The sequence below is a fragment of the Balaenoptera borealis genome (genome assembly GCF_965194805.1).
Source record: "Balaenoptera borealis genome assembly, chromosome: 13".
NCBI classification, from domain to species: Eukaryota; Metazoa; Chordata; class Mammalia; order Artiodactyla; family Balaenopteridae; genus Balaenoptera; species Balaenoptera borealis.
Genome location: NC_138870.1, coordinates 49,496,119 through 49,517,262, shown reverse-complemented (window position 1 = coordinate 49,517,262; position 21,144 = coordinate 49,496,119). Strand labels below are relative to the sequence as shown.

Sequence of the window (21,144 nt, the reverse complement as noted above, 5' to 3'; positions counted from 1 at the left end):
ATGAGATTGGGGGTAATATGAACAAATTTAATTTTTTTTAAATATTGGATGTCAAATGTGTCAACATTTAGAAAATCTGCATATATCCACATATCAATACTTTCCAAATGACTAATGCATGATGTTATATAATCAGACATGGATAAATGATCCATTTAAAGTGCAAGATAGGACAATGAATTTAAAAGGAACAGTTTGAAAAGTTCATTAATATGGTACCAGATACCACATTGCAACTAACCTTTAAGAAACTACCACTTGTCAACTGTTGGTGTAATATCAAAGAACATCACAATTATATGAAAGGGTTCTTAGAAGTCTCCTCCTTTTCCTAACTACATATCTGTGTGGGACTATTTTTTTAATATATATGTATTTCAACCAAAACCACACTGCAGCCAATTGAAAGCAGAAGCAGACATGAGAATACAGCTGTCTTCTATCAAGCCAGACATTAAAGACACTTGCAAAAATTGTAAAACAACATTGCTCTTCCCCTAAACATTGTATTTTGGAAAATATAATTGTCATAAAAATAAGCCGGTTCTATGGTAACAGGTGATGGATTCGTTATTGTTATTTAAAATAAATTAAGAAATGTGTATTTTAATTCCTTAGCTTTAATTTACAATACAGTAAATATCAATAGATAAAATCCATGTAAACAAAAATTTGGTGGTCAATGTTTTTTTTAATTTATTTGTTTTATTTATTTTTGTCTGTGTTGGGTTTTCGTTGCTGTGCATGGGTTTTCTCTAGTTGTGGCGAGCAGGGGCTACTCTTTGCTAGAGTGTGAGGGCTTCTTATTGCAGTGGCTTCTCTTGTTGCGGAGCACGGGCTCTAGGCGCGCAGGCTTCAGTAGTTGTGGCGCTCAGACTCAGTAGTTGTGGCACATGGGCTTAGTTGCTCTGCGGAATGTGGAATCTCCCCGGACCAGGGCTTGAACCCGTGTTCCCTGCATTGGCAGGTGGATTCTTAACCACTGCACCACCAGGGAAGTCCCTGGTGGTCAATTTTTAAGAATATAATGGGATTCTGAAACTATCATGTTTTCAAACACCTGACCTAATCAATACAAAGTTACTCAGGTGCACATCTCCTAAGAAGTAAATAATCGCTGAAGATCTGATAGGCAACACTTGGTTTTCCATCTGAAGGATGTCCAGTAATCTCCTTCTTCCATTTCCAAATCTTGGACAATTTTTCCTGACACTATTTACTATATAAAAGATCACATTTTATTATTTAAATTCAGTACTTAAGAGAAGATTTAAAATGTGTGGAAGAGCTCAGCCCTTAAAAAAAAAGGATCTTGCCTGCTTTAGACTATAAATTTGTTTTATAGGACTACATAGGCAGGATGAGGATCCTGATATAAATTTTTTACACAATAAACTATAGAACCACAGAGGAACAGCAAGCTTTTTTTTTTTTCCCCTGAAGTCCCAAGTACAAAAGCAGTAGATTATTAATTATGATGTTCTTAGAGCAGGACATGAAGAAGAATTACAAGGAGGGTCAGTGAAGGCACCAAATGTATCCATGATAGACTTTTAGAAGCAAATAATCAGGAAAGAACAAAAGAAAAAAACAATTCCCCATCCCCCTTGACAAATGTAGGACATCTGGTCACTTTAATGAAGCATATGGATATTAAACATTAGCTGAGTGTTCCTTCTGTTGTTCTTACAGAAACCCTAAAACTCAAGAGACTGCAATTTCTTATTTTAAAACAAACATTTGAAAAAGGAATCTATTTGGACTATAAATTCTGTGGTACACTGAAGGTACAAATCTGACTTTAGGGTGAAACTACCATATTTACATGCCTAGAGTTTATATGTCATGACAGGCCTGTAGTCCAAGTAGTTAGGGTAGGGATCCACATAGGCATAAATATGAGGGCATCTGAAAACGAAGGGGGCTGATGTATATTCTTTCAGGATAACTAGTCAGTCCATGGAATAAATAATGAGACAAAGAATGCAATAGAGTGAGTTAAGGAGCCAGGCTTTTAAATCTTAAAATTAAATCTGAAGTTGAACAATAAGTCTTTGATAGAATTCATAGTCAAATTTATAGTCAATTATAGCTGCATATAGTTAAAGGGAAAAAAATTACTTACTTGACACAAAGTTTGGGGAAAACTTCAGGAGTTATTGAATAATTAAGGTGTTCCCCCCTTCCTATGAGCAATAAACCACTTGAAAAGCCACATCTGGAAAATCAATAGAGACCCTTGGGGATGTTTAGGATTGCTTCAGTTCCTCTTCACTCGTGAGCCAAAAAGTGCCTCAGGGGAAATAGTTCAAGACATAGAAAAATAACTAAAAATGTCATTTTATTCAAGAAAGCCATCTCTGTCTTGTCTTCTTTACTGAATGTCTCTTCCTTCAGAGCAATCTCCTCCATTTGTTTTTTACACATACCTTGAATTATAAATAGTGGCCTAATTTTACATTGCCTCAGCTGAGGTGGCCAGCTAGCACAGATGAATAAAGCTCTGTCTAAAGAGAACCCAAACAAAGGCCAAGTGCAGTTTTGCCAGAGGGATGAAAATAATTTCAATTCAGTGGGTGTTTTCTCAGGTGCTAAAAGTTAAATGGAAAGTTCTCATTTCTCTCTCTCTCTCTTCTCTCCCCTTCTCCCTTCTTCTCTCTCTCTATCTTTCTTCTAGTCTAGGCAGAATGATAAAGAAGATGAGAAAGAGCCTATTGTTTTCCCATGGCGGGTTCTGCCTTGCCGCCTCTAACACCACCAGCACAAAGAGAGAATTATTATAAACCAAGGAGTCTGCAGTCCTTGCCTGACTTGTGTAAGCTGTTTTAAAATGTGAGAGTAGGGAGAAAAATCCCATTCCTACCAAGCAGTTCAGTCTTAGAATGATCCTGAGGGACACACATATGCACACCATATACACACACACTTTTGGGGGGACAACATTTTAATCTAGTCAGTTTAAATGCTAAGTTAGGAAGTTTATCCTTACAAGTGAAAATTACAGTTCCAGAGAAAAACATTCTTTTTTTACACGTATGCTGCATAGACTTTGGTATTTTCGGCACAGCCTCCAATGGACAGACGTTCCTTTAATCATTGACAACTGCTCTATGAGTAATATCAACTCTTCTATCTTTCTCTCCTCAAACTCCTTCCTATCTTCCACTATCTCTTAAGAAACGATTTAAATTGTCTAATAACAAGTTGATCTTTAAAACATGGCAATGGCAGGACTTTCTCCTAAAATAATTGGAAATACCATTTTAGTTTATGTTAAAATATAATTGCTTACAATAAAAATTTAAAGTGTACTGCTATTTCTGTCTGTTCTTTCCTTTTAAACTTTCTTAATTTTATTAAATCTAAGAAAATTCAAAGGTTATATCTGCAATATCAAATTAGGCCAAACTAAGCCAGCTACCCTCTGCACCTACCCATTTCCCGACTAAATACAAGACAGCTAAACTAACTGACATCATTTTTTAAAATGTAATAGAAAAATTACATATATATGTAACTTTCTCCTCCATACTGCTGAAACCCTAGAAATGTAGAAAACACTCCAATGGAAAAAAAAAAGAAAAGAAAAGAAAAGAATTTGATATAATGACATATGTTAAAAACAAGACAAAGACCCAAAATAGAGTTGCTTATGCTAAGCCCCACATCACGAAATCGAGACTTAATTACACCTTCAGCTCTCCCAGACATGTAATTCTTAAACCATTTAATCAAGAATCACCTGATGAGCCCTGGTTAGGTAATCTCCCTTGCCATTCCCCAAAAGGACAGTAACCTTGCAATAACCAACCCATTTTAAAAATTTTGCCTAGTTCAACTTCCTTGTTTCTGCTCCCTTCTGCTTATAAAATCTCTTGCCTTGTATAGCTCTTCAGAGTTCCCACCTACCCACAAATTGGATGCTGCCTGATTCGTGAATCATTGAAGAAAACCAATAAGATCTTTAAAATGCACTCAGCTGAATTTTGTTTCTAAACACATATTAACTTCTTATGTCTAATTCTGTCTAATGTGCCCCTTACCCAGATTAATAAAATACTTTGTTCATTCTGATATCATTTTCTATTGGATATATATTTTTTAATTTATATAAATTTCTTTTCCAGATGTTAGTAAAAACTATTCCTAGTTTTACTAAGATAGAAGAAATCTTTAACAAATTTCTATATTTCAGGAATCCAGCTAGACAAGTAAGTGATAAGTAAAAATAGACATATAAAAATTTTTGTTTGGATTTCACTAAATTAGAGACTCAAGTTAAATAACTTTTTTTTAAAATTTATTTTAATTTATTTTATTTATTTATTTTTGGCTGCATTTGGTCTTCCTTGCAACACAGGTTTTCTCTAGTTGTGGCGAGTGGGGGTACTCTTCGCTGCAGTGCGCGGGCTTCTCATTGCTGTGGCTTCTCTTGTTGCAGAGCATGGGCTCTAGGCACTCGGGCTTCAGTAGTTGTGGCACACAGGCTCAGTAGTTGTGGCACACGGGCTTAGTTGCTCCGTGGCACGTGAGTGGGATCTTCTCAGACCAGGGATCGAACCCGTGTCCCCTGCGTTGGCAGATGGATTCTTAACCACTGCACCACCAGGGAAGTCCCTAACTAATTCTTAAACAGATTGTACGGACCACCTTGTGTTGTTAGCAGAGGGCTCTTATCAGCGGAGTTTACCACCTGATAGTCCTGCTTCTAGAAGCATAGTCCCAAAATCCAGAATTACTGTTGCAGAGCCTGCAGTTTCAAACTTCACACTTAATCCCAAACCAAGTCTTAGTCTCAAATCAACTCCCTAGACTTGACTCTCCATAGTTTTAGAAAAAGCCTTGTTCCTTCATTTAACCTACTTTGCAGGGAGATTGTGAGGAGTAAATTTGTCAATAATTCCAAAACCTTTAAAGGTAAGTAGTGTATGGGTAGAGATTACAATAATAATTGCTTCCAAGTGCTTTCTCCTTACATACTAACAATATATGTCAAAGTTTTTCTTCAAAGTAAAATAAGAAATGCTTGGGAAACTAAAATCTGATGGTTTAGAAGTCACTAGACCTGAAGCTTTGCTACTAAATAGATATGCCATGGGTTTTACCAGGCATTTTAAGCTTTAGTTTTTAACTATAAAAAATTAATTATATTATTTCTCACTCTACATGGATAATTTGTTAAGATTAAGTTATGTAAGTTATGTAAAAACACTTTGAGCAAACTAAGCAAATACCATTACATAAAATATGAGAACTATCTGAACTGACAATTTAGATCAAGTTCTTATGCATGATTTTTGTAAAGTTGGTAGAAATTTTGCACCATTAAATTCATGCACTGGTCCCTGGTTCCATCTATAAAACAATTTCTCTTTTATCAAGACAGAGTGTTATTAATGATCTGATCACTTAAGGATTCTTGAGTTTTGCAATGGACTCTAATATTGCCTCTTTAAGGAAAGCATATAGCATATTCTGTCTAAAATTTTTCATCTAGGAAAATAAGGAGTGAAATACATACCTCTCTCATAATTAGTGTTGTAAAAATTAATACTTTGAAGTTATATATCATTGAAATACAATATTTACTATATCACAGTGAAGGCTGGCTATATCTAGGAAAAAAGCATATTAACACCCTTAGTGTTGACAAAAAGTAAAGAGATGGGAAATGATTCATTGTTGAAAGAAGATCTTTAAAAAATTCTAGTGCTAGAAAATCATCCTTTAAGTGCATGAAGTAATTTGAACATTTTATTCAGCTATACATGAGGAGGGAGCTTCATACGTACTTAGAGTATTGTGGGATTGACCAGGTACAGATGAGGTGACCTGACAGTTATCTGTAAGGCTGGAGCAAGAATGCCTTTTGGTGAGTTTGTGAAAACTTCTCTGACAAATCATTCTTTGGATAACTACATCCTAGAGTCTGGGCTCTGAGAACTGACACTCAAAATCAGGGCTACTCATATGGAATTAATACCTCTTATTTTTGAGGAAATAAGAATTTATTTTAAAAGATTTACATTTGCAAAAGGTCCAGGTGTCATTTTCTGATTTTCACTCACTGTTTCTTCTCAATAACTTGTCAATGGTCCTTGTTAACCTTTAAAACAAAAAGGTAAGCGGTTCAGTCAGCCAAATTGAGTTTATTCAGGAATAGCAGAGGAGTCCCAATTCAGGACATGCAAACTATGGAGAACCAGAGGCAAGTCCAGAGAACAAAGGAGAGGAATGATCTTTTATGGAGGAAAGAAGGAAGTTGGGAGGGGCTATTTTGAACAAAAGATCATTGGAGGAGATTGAGAGTTAGGGGTTGTGGTGGCTTCTCATTGGCTGAGTTGTTGCTGGGCAAGGAGAAGGTCCTTCTTCCTGCTGGGGTATGTAAAGTAAGCTGTGATGAGTGGTGTGTGCATGTGAAGTCCCCCTTCGGGGCTTCCTGACTCTACTTTGAATGAACTTTTTCTTTATTCATTTTCATATCCTCTATCTGTTTTGCTGCTTTATATTTTCTATTTGATAGTCCTTACCAATCTTCACATATGGAGAGTTTATAAACTTTAAGATATAATCATCTGTAGGATAAAATGTGGCCAGAATTTAAGTTTTCAATAATCCCTTGATTGAAAAGGAAAGGCACAAAATCTCCCGCAAGGAACCCAAGGCAGAGTATTTATTAAAGGAGCTTGGATAAAAACAAGACACTAATAGTGTTGGAAGCCTCTTCTCTCCCTTTATATGTCTCATGCCCCTAGATTATCCAATCTCACTATGTTCATAGCTAGGTTCCATGGTTAATAACCTGGGAAGTTGGGTTAGGCTAGATTGACTGTTTTCTCTTTGCTCAACACTGAATATGCATATTAATGTTGGTAGTGAATATATGGAGACTAACAGTAAGATAGTGAATAACACCAATTAAATTCTCTTTTAGATTCATTTTTATGTGCCACCATTTCACACTTTCAGCTTCTGGGCAGTAAAGCATTTGGTGAAAAAATTTTCATATGGGTTAATATATTTGTCTTCAGAATAATGGAAATGGGGAACAACCTCCTTATGCTCCAGAAGTTCAGGGTAGGATCTGATATGGTCCAAGATTACCAATCACCAATACTGACTTTTCAGTCCCCAAGGAAAATCAAATTGTGCTGTGAGAAAAGACTAAGTAAAGCAAGTAGCATGTGTTTTAACAGAGAATATAAACATATTAAAACAAAATGTTGTTGAGGTATAATTGAAGAATGATAAACTCCACATAATTAGAGTACAGTTTGATAAGCTTTGGCATATGAACTCATTCATGAAACTATTGCCATACCAATATTACAAATCTTTCCATCACCTTCAAGTTTCCTCTTGCCCTTTGCAGCCCCTCCCTCCTGCCCTTACCTGCTACCCCTCACCAGGCATCTGCTAATTTACTTTCTGTTACTGCAGCTTAATTTGCAATTTCTATAATTTTGTATATATGCAATAATATCGTATACTCTGCTTTATTGCCTGCATCTTTCTCTCAGAATGATTTTTAGATTCATCTGTGTTATTGATGTATTAATAATTTATTCATTTTCAAGGCTGAATAATGTTTCATTGTATGGATACATTGCATTTTGTTTATTCATCACCAAGTGAGACATTTGGGTTGTTTCCAGTTTGTGGCTATTACAAATAAAGCTACCATGAACATTCACATGCAAGTCTTCTTGTTCACATATGTTTCACTTCGTTTTGGCAAATGCCTAAGAGTGAAATGGCTGAGTCACATGGCAAATGGATATTTAACATTATTTTTAAAAATGTCCAATTTTACCAAAGTGATTTACCATTTTGCATTTTCACCAGAAGGGTATACAAGCTGCAATTCCTCCAAAACACTTCGTATGGGCACCTATTTTTATCATTTTTAGCCGAATTAATTTAGCAGCAGCTAAAATCTCTCTTCAGTATTTTCAGCCATGCAGCTATTGCTTTCCATGAGCTCCTCAGAGTCTGCACAGTGCCTTTGCAATTGGTCAGCAGATTATATAAAGATTAGGGGGTTCCCCACCTGTGTATTTATCCTTTTCAGAATTTCCTCCTTAATCCGCAGGCAGTCTGGAAGCCTTAAACCCTCTCCTTTGATACCACAAGCTAATAATGCTGTGGTTTTCTGCTTGACTTCTACCCATCCCATATCATAGACTGACCCTTAAGCAAATCTGAACATGGCTCATTCATATTTCAAGGGTTGAATTCCCACCAGATTCTGCCTGCTTTTGGTTGCTCTCTAGCATCTTTTTATAAATAAATAATCACAAAGAAAAATAATTTCATTTGACCATGATGCCCTCCTACCCCACTGGTTAGCATTTTTCTTTTCTCTTCCGAGTTTGTTTAAAATAAGTTTCAACCACAGTGGACTTTTCTTGCCATCCATTACCTTCTTTATCTACTATAGAATGGCTTAAATTTGTTTAAACTTTATTTAAAATGTTCATATAAAAGTTACTAACAAGTAATTCCTCACCCGGCTGAAAGGCCTGTTCCATCCAGGTTACATGTGACATTATTGACCTTGCTTGTCTTTCATTACGTGGGTCAACTTCAGATTCCTAACGTCAGCTTTTACCTTTAAACTTTTTATTTTTTAGTATTAATAAAGCTAAATGTTTGTGATGTTATATTTTCCAAAAGATGGTTCTTTTAATGACTGTATAAGACTTTAAGTTTTGTATTCAGATATTAATACTTAAAACCATGTCAAGTAAGCCATAGGCATTAATCTGCATTTAAAAAGTAGAATTTTGGTAAAATTTTGATCAGTGCTGAAAAAATCAGTCAGAGGTTGTAAAGGAGAAAAGATAACATTTTCTGTGTATTTCTCTAAATTATAGCTCAACTACCCCCAAAAATATTTTTTTTCTGCTCAATTTTCTGATATTATGTAAAGAGATGCTATTAGAGGAAAAACAAGAAAAGTTCTAGCTAAGAGAATGTAACTGGGGAATTGCTCTGCATCTGGCTCCATCTCTGGAAAAGTAATCCTTGTGCCAATTAGATCGTGGAATTTACGGTGTTTTTGTAAGGCAAAGTGGTCAAGTTGGCTCAAATGAAAGTTGTAGCCAAATTTATAGGAGAATGTGTCACATAGGCTTTCCAAGTACATATCAGAAGACATAACATGAAGTCAAGTTACTGGTGAGCAAAAATTTTTTCAGGAAACAGATGTTTCTCAGGAAATAGATGTGTTGCTTTTTTGGGCAGTTGGTGAAGAACTAGTTCAAAAATTCATAATATGAACAATTGTCCAATGCTTCTCAACACACAGAAGAAGAAGCCTGGATGTGTCTCTATAGCTTAGAGTGATCATACATTTTACTGCTTTATGTAGTCATCAATACACTAAAATTGATAAAGAATCATATCTCAGATATAATTTCTTACACTAAGAAATATTGAAATCACATTTTCCTGGTCCTTTAATTTTCAGTGATTTCTGAATTTACCAAGAAGAAGTTAAAAATTGAGGACACTTATGTAGTTCAAGTAAAAAATCACTGAAAGGCTTGCAACTCAACACAATATTCAGTGACTACCCATTATGTGCAAGGCACTGTGCCCAGGGCTGAAAGAGGCAGACATGCAAAAAAATTAAGTCTGACACAATGGAATAAGTGCTACAATAGAGGCAACTACCTAGCATGGTGACTAAGGAGAAGAAAAGGATTAACTCTTCCGGAAGGTATTGCAGAGGAACAGACATTTGATAAGAGTCTGAAGAATGAGTAGGAGTTTGCTCGGACACAGTCAGAGAGGGTTCTCCTTATATCCAGAGAACGTTGCAGTAACTAGGAGATGAGAGAATGCAGGAAAGTAGCCTGAGATGAAGCCATGAAAAGGTCAGTGGGAGCCACATCAGGTAGAATTATCTACAGCAGACTAAGAAAGGACATAGTTGCACTGGAATTTTAAATTCGTTACTCAGGCCATTTTTTTCAGAATGACTTTGAAGGGACAATACTGGAGGTAGAGAGACTTGTTACGGATTGTAGTATTCTGGGTAAAACGTATGAATCTAAACAGGGAGACAAAGGAGGTCCTCACTAAAAGTTCATGGAAGGAAGAAGGGAGGGAAGGAGAAAGAGAGGTTGGGAAGAAGGGAGGGAGAGAGGAAGTCAAGTCTTAAGCTCTCATACTCAGACAAGGAAACTGAAGTCCTGAGAGATAAAAGTGCCTGGTCCATTCTAGAGATACAGCATGTTAGAGTCTCCAGGCCACAGCATCTTAGATAGGGGAGGGGAATTTGACTTAGAGCATTAGTAAGAAACTTAAAAAGTAAAAGAATCTGCAGAAATTTTACTGTCTTTGCTGACTTATTTAAAATAGTAATTTTAACCTCATGAAAAGCATGTGTTACTGATTGGAATGTAATGTTACTGGCAATGTCTTTGTACATTTTTTCCAAGACTTCATGGACTTGGCTTAGATTATTCTTTCCTTAGACCAAAGCTCATGTTTGCTGAAATTCTGTTGCAGTACAATATGAAGTTCCTCTTTTCGTATGTCTATGTTTCTATATATGTCTTGATTATCATCAAACTTTTTAGGGTTATACTTAAATCTTTCAGGGTTATAGTTAAATTTTTATCTCTATACCACCTCTAAAGCTTCCCCAAAGTTAGGATACTACAAGTAGCCTGTAAGATAATAAAACTAAGTGTTTATTCACATTTTCCAGTACACATTTATGTCTAAGAAGAACCAAATGGGGATACATTTCCTTATTCTTTACTCATTTAAATATCAACCTATTTGAGTTAAATATCTTGAGTTCAACGCGGTTAACTCTTAAAAACAAATGTTATAATGTTTTATAACCATGCCACACAAATAATTTAGAACTGAATCAAAAAAGTATAGTTGACTCATCACAACCCATATCAATTATGAAATTGATGCAAAATTAATATTATCATAATTTCCAGGTTTCTATTTCTGTCAGTGCCAGCACCAGTATTCCAGTCTCCTGGACTAAAAGCTTTGACATCATTTTTGACTCTGCCCTGTTTTTGCCCATTATGAGTAATTTATTAGCAAGTCCATTTGTAACCTCATATAAAACTTCCTTGATCCTCTTAATAGCAATTAATCTCGCTCTCATTTATATTCTCTTAATTCTTTTACCTTTGTTATAGCACTTATTAAAGCATAGCTTGTATCATGGCTGTAAAATATCTGTCTTCTCTACTGAGAGAAAGGGCAACATCTTATTCAAGTTTTTAACCCCTTCAATGTCTGATTTTCCACTTATGTATGTATGAGTCCACAGAGCTGCTCAGCTGAGCAAGGCCTAGATCAGCAATTGACCAACACAAGTCTCTTAAGAATAAGTGATATCCTCTGAGTTTAGGCTGTTTGTTTTGCAGCACTTGTTTTTAGCAGTAACTATCAGACACCTTTACTTATCAATTTCTGTTCCTCCTTCTGATGGTTATAGAGCCACAGAAAATATGGAGGACAGAGAATCTCATTAGCTGTACCAGTGTTTGAACTCAAGAAAAACGTCACACAGAATCTCTAGCTGTTCCCTATATATGTGATCTAGAACAGGGGTCAGCAAACCATGGCCCTCAAGCTTAAACCAGTCTGTGACCTGTTCTTGTTAGGTCCATGAGCTAAGAATGGTTTTTTGCATTTTAAGGGGTTGTAAAAAACAAATATGTGACAGTGATCTGCAAATCCTAAAATATTTACCATCCATACCTTTACAGAAAAAGTTTGTCAACCCTGATCTAGAACACAAATCTCTGAAAGAACAGAATATACCAAACCTCACAGGAACTAAGCTTCCTGTTATACCCCTAATCCTTCCAGGCCATATGATCAAAATTTATGCAGGGTTTCCTAGGTCATGACCCTACAAAAACTAGTCTCTCATCCTGGTATTGGAGAATTTAGGAATGGGAGAGGTCAGAGTAACTTAATCAGGGAATTATTCTTATTATAATAATAATAATTAAAGAATTTTAATAATGCTCATTTTTGAAATTATGAGAAAATACATGCTCATTTTAGAAATTTTTGAAAACTGACAGAGGTATAAAGAAATAAAAGGTCATGTGCAATTGTAGCCAATAGAGGCAACCACATTTAACTCCTTAGTGTTCATTCCAACTTTGTTCTGTGCATAATGTTGCCTAGCTGAGATAATTCTGAATATTAAATTATGCAACCTGGATGTCACACAATATTAAAACTTAAACATTATCCAATTCTTTTTAAAAACCTTTATAAACATAATTTTCATAGATTCATTAAAATGATAAATTCATAAGATATTAAATTCAACATAAGTTTAAAGAATGTTATAAAATTCTTTAGAACATTAAGCTCTTAAAATATCCTCACAAGTTTAGGCATTAGCTTGTTTCCAGTGGTTTAAAAATTTTTAACAATAAAGTTTGAATATTTAGGGGAATAAAGTCTTTCATGAATTTCAAATCATAATCAGGATAGATCCTAAAAACTGTTACAAGGTTCAAGATATGTGCATTTTAACTATTACAAAATAGTCCAGTTTTTTTTTTTTTTTTTTGCCAAAAGGGTTCCATGATTTTATACTGTACCCGGCATACTGCTCTTGTCAAATTCTGTGATTCTTGCTACTTTGATACTCAACATTTTCCTATGAGTTCATTAATCACATGTATTTTTCCTTTCATAAATAATTTTGATCATTCATTTATCTTTTGGGAGTTTTGATGTTTTTCTTATAAATCTGTATATACTCATTACTTATTAAAGACAAAAAGTTTATATTTTCTGCAGGTTTTTCCCAATGTATTGTTTTTGTTCATGTATTTTGTTTACATAAAACAATTTAATTTTAATGCTATTAAAATAATAGATCTATTCTTTTGTTACTTTATTATTTGTATTATTTTACTATTATTAATGTAATATAAGTATATTGTAAGAAACAGAACATATAGCAATAGAGAGAGGGGAAAATAAAAAGTCAACAACAATGCTTGTAGTAAAGTATTAAATGAAAAGATGATATCTCAATAATTATACCATAAATGTGTTTTGTCCATAAATTGCATTATAAATACAATTTTGACAATTTCATAAAATTAAATAATATATATACTCCTTAATGTATTTAATATTTCTTATTTGGGTCATTAAGATTTTTATTAGTATGAACAACATCTTAGTAAATATTTTATACACAAATCTTACATCATAATTTTCATTGTGTCTTTGGGATAAATTTCTGAAAGCAAAGCTATTAAGTCAAAGGTTGTAAACACCTCAGGACTTGCAACTTCCTTTCCTGGATGTTAATTTACACATCCACCAATAATGTATAAAAATGCATGCTCGGACTCCGGGAGGGCTCATGCCAAGGAGTACTTCCCAAAACTTCTGCTGTCAGTGTCCTTGACCCTGCGGTGAGCCAGAGCCACTGCCCACCTCTGCAGGAGACCCACCAACACTAGCAGCCGTGTGGCTGACGGGGTCTTGGTGCTCCAGCCGGGTGTCAGGCCTGAGCCTCTGAGGTGGGAGAGCTGAGTTCAGGACATTGGACCACCAGAGACCTCCCGGCCCCATGTAATATCAATTGGCGATCTCAATGCTATGACCCAGCTCCACTCGATGACCAGCAAGCTCCAGTGTTGGACACCCCATGCCAAACAACTAGCAAGACAAGAACACAACCACCCATTAGCAGAAAGGCTGCCTAAAATCATACTAAGTTCACAGACACCCCAAAACACACCACCAGCCATGGTATTGCCCACCAGAAAGGCAAGATCCAGCCTCATCCACCAGAACACAGGCACCAGTCCCCTCCACCAGGAAGCCTACACAACCCACTGAACCAACCTTACCCACTGGGGGCACACACCAAAAACAATAGGAACTACGAACCTGCAGCCTGAGAAAAGGAGACCCCAAACACAGTAAGTTAAGCAAAACGAGAAGACAGAGAAGTACGCAACAAATGAAGGAACAAGGTAAAAACCCACCAGACCTAACAAATGAAGAGGAAATAGGCAGTCTACCTGAAAAAGAATTCAGAGTAATGATAGTAAAGATGATCCAAAATCTAGAAAATGGAATGGAGAAAATACAAGAAACGTTTAACAAGGACCTAGAAGAATTAAAGAGCAAACAAACAATGATGAAAAACACAATAAATGAAATTAAAAATTCTCTAGGAGGAATCAATAGCAGAATAACTGAGGCAGAAGAACGGATAACTGACCTGGAAGATAAAATAGTGGAACTAACTACCACAGAGCAAAATAAAGAAAAAAAGAATGAAAAGAATTGAGGACAGTCTCAGAGACCTCTGAGACAATATTAAATGCACCAACATTCGAATTACAGGGGTGCCAGGAGAAAAAGAGAAAGAGAAAGGGACTGAGAAAATATTTGAAGAAAAAGACCTACAACAACAAACCCAAAACAATTAAGAAAATGGAAATAGGAACATACATATGAAAAATTACCTTAAATGTAAATGGATTAATGTTCCAACCAAAAGACACAGACTGGCTAAATGGATATAAAAACAAGACCTGTATATATGCTGTCTAAAATAGATCCACTTCAGACCTAGGGACACTACAGACTGAAAGTGAGGGGATGGAAAAAGATATTCCATGCAAATGGAAATCAAAAGAAAGCTGGAGTAGCAGTTCTCATATCAGACAAAATAGGCTTTAAAATAAAGACTATGACAAGAGACAAAGAAGGACACTACATAATGATCAAGGGATCAATCCAAGAAGGAAATATAACAATTGTAAATATTTATGCATTCAACGTAGGAACACCTCAATACATAAGGCAAATACTAACAGCCATAAAAAGGGAAATCAGCAGTAACACAATCATAGTAGGGGACATTAACACCATACTTTCACCAATGGACAGATCAACCAAATTGAAAATAAGTAAGGAAACACAAGCTTTAAATGATACATTAAACAAGACGGACTTAATTGATATTTATAGGACATTCCATCCAATAACAACAGAATACACTTTCTTCTCAAGTGCTCATGGAACATTCTCCAGGACAGATCATATCTTGGGTCACAAATTAAGCCTTGGTAAATTTAAGAAAATTTAAATCGTATCAAGTATCTTTTCTGACCACAATGCTATGAGACTAGATGTCAATTACAGGGAAAAAACTGTAAAAAATACAAAGACATGGAGGCTAAACAATACGCTACTAAATAACCAACAGATCACTGAAGAGATCAAAGAGGAAGTCAAAAAATACCTAGAAACAAATGACAATAAAAACACCACAGCCCAAAACCTATGGGATGCAGCAAAAGCAGTTCTAAGAGGGAAGTTTATGGCAATACAATCCTACCTCAAGAAACAAGAAACATCTCAAATAAACAACCTAACCTTACACCTAAAGCAATTAGAGAAAGAAGAACAAAAAACTCCAAAGTTAGCAGAAGGAAGGAAATCATAAAGATCAGATCAGAAATAAATGAAAAAGAAATGAAATGATAGTAAAGGTCAATAAAACTAAAAGCTGGTTCTTTGAGAAGATAAACAAAATTGATAAACCATTAGCCAGACTCATCAAGAAAAAAAGGGAGAAGACTCAAATCAATAGAATTAGAAATGAAAAAGGAGAAGTAACAACTGACGCTGCAGAAATACAAAGGATCATGAGAGATTACTACAAGCAACTGTATGCCAATAAAATGGACAACCTGGAAGAAATGGACAAATTCTTAGAAATGCACAACCTTCTGAAACTGAACCAGGAAGAAAGAGAAAATATAAACAGACCAATCACAAGAAATGAAATTGAAGCTGTGATTAAAAATCTTCCAATAAAAAAGGTCCAGGACCAGATGGATTCACAGGCGAATTTTATCAAATGTTTATAGAAGAGCTAATACCTATCCTTCTCAAACTCTTCCAAAATGTATAGAGGGAGGAACACTCCCAAACTCATGCTATGAGGCCACCATCACCCTGATTCCAAAACCAGACAAAGATGTTACAAAAAAAAGAAAACTATAGGCCAATATCACTGATGAACATAGATGCAAAAATCCTCAACAAAATACTAGCTAACAGAATCCAGCAGCACATTAATAGGATCATACACCATGATCAAGTGGGGTTTATCCCAGGAATGCAAGGATTCTTCAATATATGCAAATCAATGTGATATACCATATTAACAAATTGAAGGATAAAAACCACATGATTATCTCAATAGATGCAGAAAAAGATTTTGACAATATTCAACACCCATTTATGATAAAAACTCTCCAGAAAGCAGGCATAGAGGGAACCTACCTCAACATAATAAAGGCCATATATGACAAACCCACAGCCAACATCGTTCTCAATGGTGAAAAACTGAAACCATTTCTACTAAGATCAGGAACAAGACAAGGATGTCCACATTCACCACTCTTATTCAACATAGTTTTGGGAGTTTTAGCCACAGCAATCAGAGAAGAAAAAGAAATAAAGGAAATCAAATTAGAAAAGAAGAAGTAAAACTGTCACTGTTTGCAGATGACATGATACTATACATAGAGAATCCTAAAGACACTACCAGAAAACTACTAGAGCTAATCAATGAATTTGGTAAAGTAGCAGGACACAAAATTAATGCACAGAAGTCTCTTGCATTCCTATACACTAATGATGAAAAAACTGAAAGAGAAATTAAGGAAACACTCTCATTTACCATTGCAACAAAAAGAATAAAATACCTAGGAATAAACCTACCTAAGGAGACAAAAGACCTGTATGCAGATAACTATAAGACACTGATGAAAGAAATTAAAGATGATACAAACAGATGAAGAGATATACCATGTTCCTGGATTGGAAGAATCAGCATTGTGAAAATGACTATATTACCCACAGCAATATGCAGATCCAATGCAATCCCTATCAAACTACCAATGGCATTTTTCACAGAACTAGAACAAAAAATTTCACAATTTGTATGGAAACACAAAAGACCCCGAATAGCCAAAGCAATCTTGAGAAAGAAAAACGGAGCTGGAGGAATCAGGCTCCCTGACTTCAGACTATACTACAAAGCCACAGTAATCAAGACAGTATGGTACTGGCACAAAAACAGAAATATAGATCAATGGAACAGGATAGAAAGCCCAGAGATAAACCCATGCACATATGGTCACCTTATCTTTGATAAAGGAGGCAAGCATATACAGTGGAGAAAAGACAGCCTCTTCAATAAGTGGTGCTGGGAAAACTGGACAGCTACATGTAAAAGAATGAAATTAGAACACTTCCTAACACTATACACAAAAATAAACTCAAAATGGATTAAAGTCCTAAATGTAAGGCCAGACACTATCAAGCTCTTAGAGGAAAACATAGGCAGAACACTCTATGACATAAATCACAGCAAGATCCTTTTTGACCCACCTCCTAGAGAAATGGAAATAAAAACAAAAATAAACAACTGGGACCTAATGAAACTTCAAAGCTTTGGCACAGCAAAGGAAGCCATAAACAAGACGAAAAGACAACCCCCAGAATGGGAGAAAATATTTGCAAATGAAGCAACTGACAAAGGATTAATCTCCAAAATTTACAAGCAGCTCATGCAGCTCAATATCAAAAAACAAACAACCCAATCCAAAAATGGGCAGAAGACCTAAATAGACATTTCTCTGAAGAAGATATACAGATTGCCAAGAAACACATGAAAGAATGCTAAACATCATTAATCATTAGAGAAATGCAAATCAAAACTACAATGAGATATCACCTCACACCAGTCAGAATGGCCATCATCAAAAAATCTACAAACAATAAATGCTGGAGTGGGTGTGGAGAAAAGGGAACCCTCTTGCACTGTTGGTGGGAATGTAAATTGATACAGCCACTATGGAGAACAGTATGGAGGTTCCTTAAAAAACTAAAAATAGAACTACCATACGACCCAGCAATCCCACTACTGGGCATATACCCTGAGAAAACCATAATTCAAAAAGAGTCATGTACCACAATGTTCATTGCAGCTCTATTTACAGTAGCCAGGACATGGAAGCAACCTAAATGTCCATCGACAGATGAATGGATAAAGAAGATGTGGCACATATATACAATGGAATATTACTCAGCCATAAAAAGAAGCGAAATTAATTTATTTGTAGTGAGGTGGATGGACCTAGAGACTGTCATACAAAGTGAAATAAATCAGAAAGAGAAAAATAAATACCGTATGCTAACACATATATATGGAATCTAAAAAAAAAAAAAAAAATAGAAATGGTTCTGAAGAACCTAGGGGCAGGACAGGAATAAAGATGCAGACATAGAGAATGGACTTGAGGACATGGGGAGGGGGAAGGGTAAGCTGGGAGGAAGTGAGAGAGTGGCATGGACTTATATACACTACCAAATGTAGAATAGATAGCTAGTGGGAAGCAGCCGCATGGCACAGGGAGATCAGCTCGGTGCTTTGTGACCACCTAGAGGGGTGGGATAGGGAGGGTGGGAGGGAGATGCAAGAGGGAGGGGTTATGGGGATATATGTATATGTATAGCTGATTCACTTTGTTATACAGCAGCAACTAACACAACAATGTAAAGTAATTATACTCTAATTAAGATGTTAAAAAAAAAAGAATGCATGCTCACAGAACCTGTAATAATACTGTTTTTAAAATCTATGTTAATTGGATATGTAAAAATATTTGTTAAATGTGCACTTCTTTGGTTACAATGATGTTGGGCATTAAATATTGTTTTTGAGCTCCAAGTTCACTCTTCAATACCCAGCTTGAAGATGCTGATTGGGGCTAGGACTCTGCAAACTGTTTCCCTTTGGCCAGCTCTTTCCTTGTTAGGTCCTGTTACTAGGGGGCATCAGAGTGAGACTGCCAAGCAGGAGACAATGACAGAGACCTTCCTCTTGTTGGTCTGTTCCATCTTCCCAGCATCGGCTCTTCTCCCTGGCAGCAGCAGCGGATTCTAACAGCAGGTGATTCTGTCTTCTTTCCATTCACTCCCAGAATGATGCATTCCACTCAGTGGCATCAGCGCCAATGGGACAATGCCCTCTTCTCTGAGGTCTGGATCTCAGTTCTCTAGGGTCCTCTTACAAGCTTCCTGATTGTGAAAATACCAACCTCTTCCCTTTGTTCTTCCTGCTCTCAGGGTAGTTAATACTCCCTGCAGTTGTTATTTCTATCATTTCAGGAAGTCCTATTGGACAGCACTACTCTAGTCCTTGAATTTAAAGGTGAACCTAGGCCAGTGGTTCCCAAACTTGGAAACTTCCAAAGTCAAAATCCAAAGCTCAGGCCATACCCCAGACCAATTAAATCACAGTCTCTAGGGGTGGATACTAGCATCCTCCTCCCCTTCTTCTCCTCCTCCTGTTCTTCTTCTTCTTATTTGAAGCTTCTACAGGTGATTACGAAGTGCAAACAGGTTTCAGATCCAGGGCTGGTTTAAACAAAATGACAGGATAATTAACATTTTATATTTTTTATAAGATTGCTATTAGGGAATAATCACCTCTCTCCCCTTCTATCAAGTTCCTACTGATGATAACAATACCAACTACTTTTATCTTTTAAATGTTGGGCTATCTACATTTCTTTCTGTCATGTCTAGAAAGAAAATGCATTCCTTGAATTCATTTGGTGCATTAAAGACAACTCTTCATCCTTCATGGAAAGAAAGTGCTAACAGGTATTTTGGTTTCCCGGTAGGCAGGCTGGTTTGTTTAGAATGGGAGATGCGATAAACATGGCAAAACACTCTCTTGACGAGGGTAAAATCAAATGCACATTTTCCTTTGAATTACCTGGCAAAGGCTAATTTCTGCCAACAAAAAGGTTTGAATGTTTTGGAAACAAAAAATCAGAATGTAAGGTGCCTTGATTTGATTTTTGTGCTTCGCATTGCTCCAAATGAAAGAAGAATAAAGGCAAAGGGAAGGAAGGGAGATAAAAGCAAAAGGGCAAACTGCAGCCTTCTTCCATGTATATGAGTTATTTTTCTTAATGAGTACTGTTCCTGGAAGTAATTAGCTGAATATGGAATCTGAATGAATGAAAAATGCTAAATAAGATAAGAATTGACCCCAGTCCACGGCTGTTTATTGAAGTGAACCCAGTATGAACCTCTCTATGGCTGCAGCCTCACAAGCAAAGTCAAATTAATAACTGGTTCAGCTCAGCTAATTCAAACCAAAAATGCAGTGCTTGTCTCAATTATCCAAGTGTTTCAGGAGAAAATTATTTTTTGTGTGTTTTCCACTTCATTTGTATATATAGCTTAAGATAATGTATTCATAGTCACATCTTCTTTCTTTATATATTCTCCATAATTTTCATACAATCAGAGTAAATACTTGGGGAAACATTACCTGTCACTTATCTACACTTTATTATTTGTCACTTCTTTGCATTGAAAGGAAAACACTGCCTATGGTGTGTTTTTGGTCTTTCTTATATCATTCATACACTCAATTCATTCATTCAAAATCATTTAGTAAACTCTTACTATGTGCTAGGCATCTGGATTGCTTTTAAGTGTAACAAATGTACAAGGTATGAATGTGGTGAGGCAATTTATCGATATAACTAACTTATGATTGTTCTCCCTATTTTTTTCTTTCCCGCTTTGCAAGGAGTAGCCAGACCCGTAGTATTTCCTTGCCTTGGGGTTTTTGTTGCTCATGGGTAAAGTAGTAGCTGCTTCTTTCCCAAATTGAACCAGTACCAATTCCATGGGTTATAATCCCTAAGGGTGCACAGATATATAGTACATGTATCAGAAAGGTCCAATTAGGAGACGGAAACCACATAGTAATCTGAACAAGGACATTTAACATAAAGAATTATTAACTGTAACAATGGAATAACTATAAAAGAGAACAGAGAACTCTAAGGCAGGAGTCGGCAAACTTTTTCTGGTAAACTGCCAGATAGTAAATATTTTAGGCTTTGCAAACTATTCGATCTCTGTTCCAACCAGTATTCAATTCTGCTATGGCAGCATCAAAGCAGCCAGAGAGACAAAATAGAAATGAATGAGTGTGGCTGTGTTTTGATAAATCTTTATTTACAAAATCCAACAGCAGGTCGAAGTTGCTGACCCCTG

At 36.0% G+C, this 21,144-nt stretch overlaps 1 long non-coding RNA gene across 1 annotated transcript in view; it reads right to left on the bottom strand.

Annotated features, from left to right (window-relative positions):
* The window catches only part of LOC309609593, a 475,588-nt gene that overhangs the window by 251,594 nt on the left and 202,850 nt on the right, over positions 1-21,144 (bottom strand). The gene's annotated exons all lie outside the window — the stretch shown is intronic.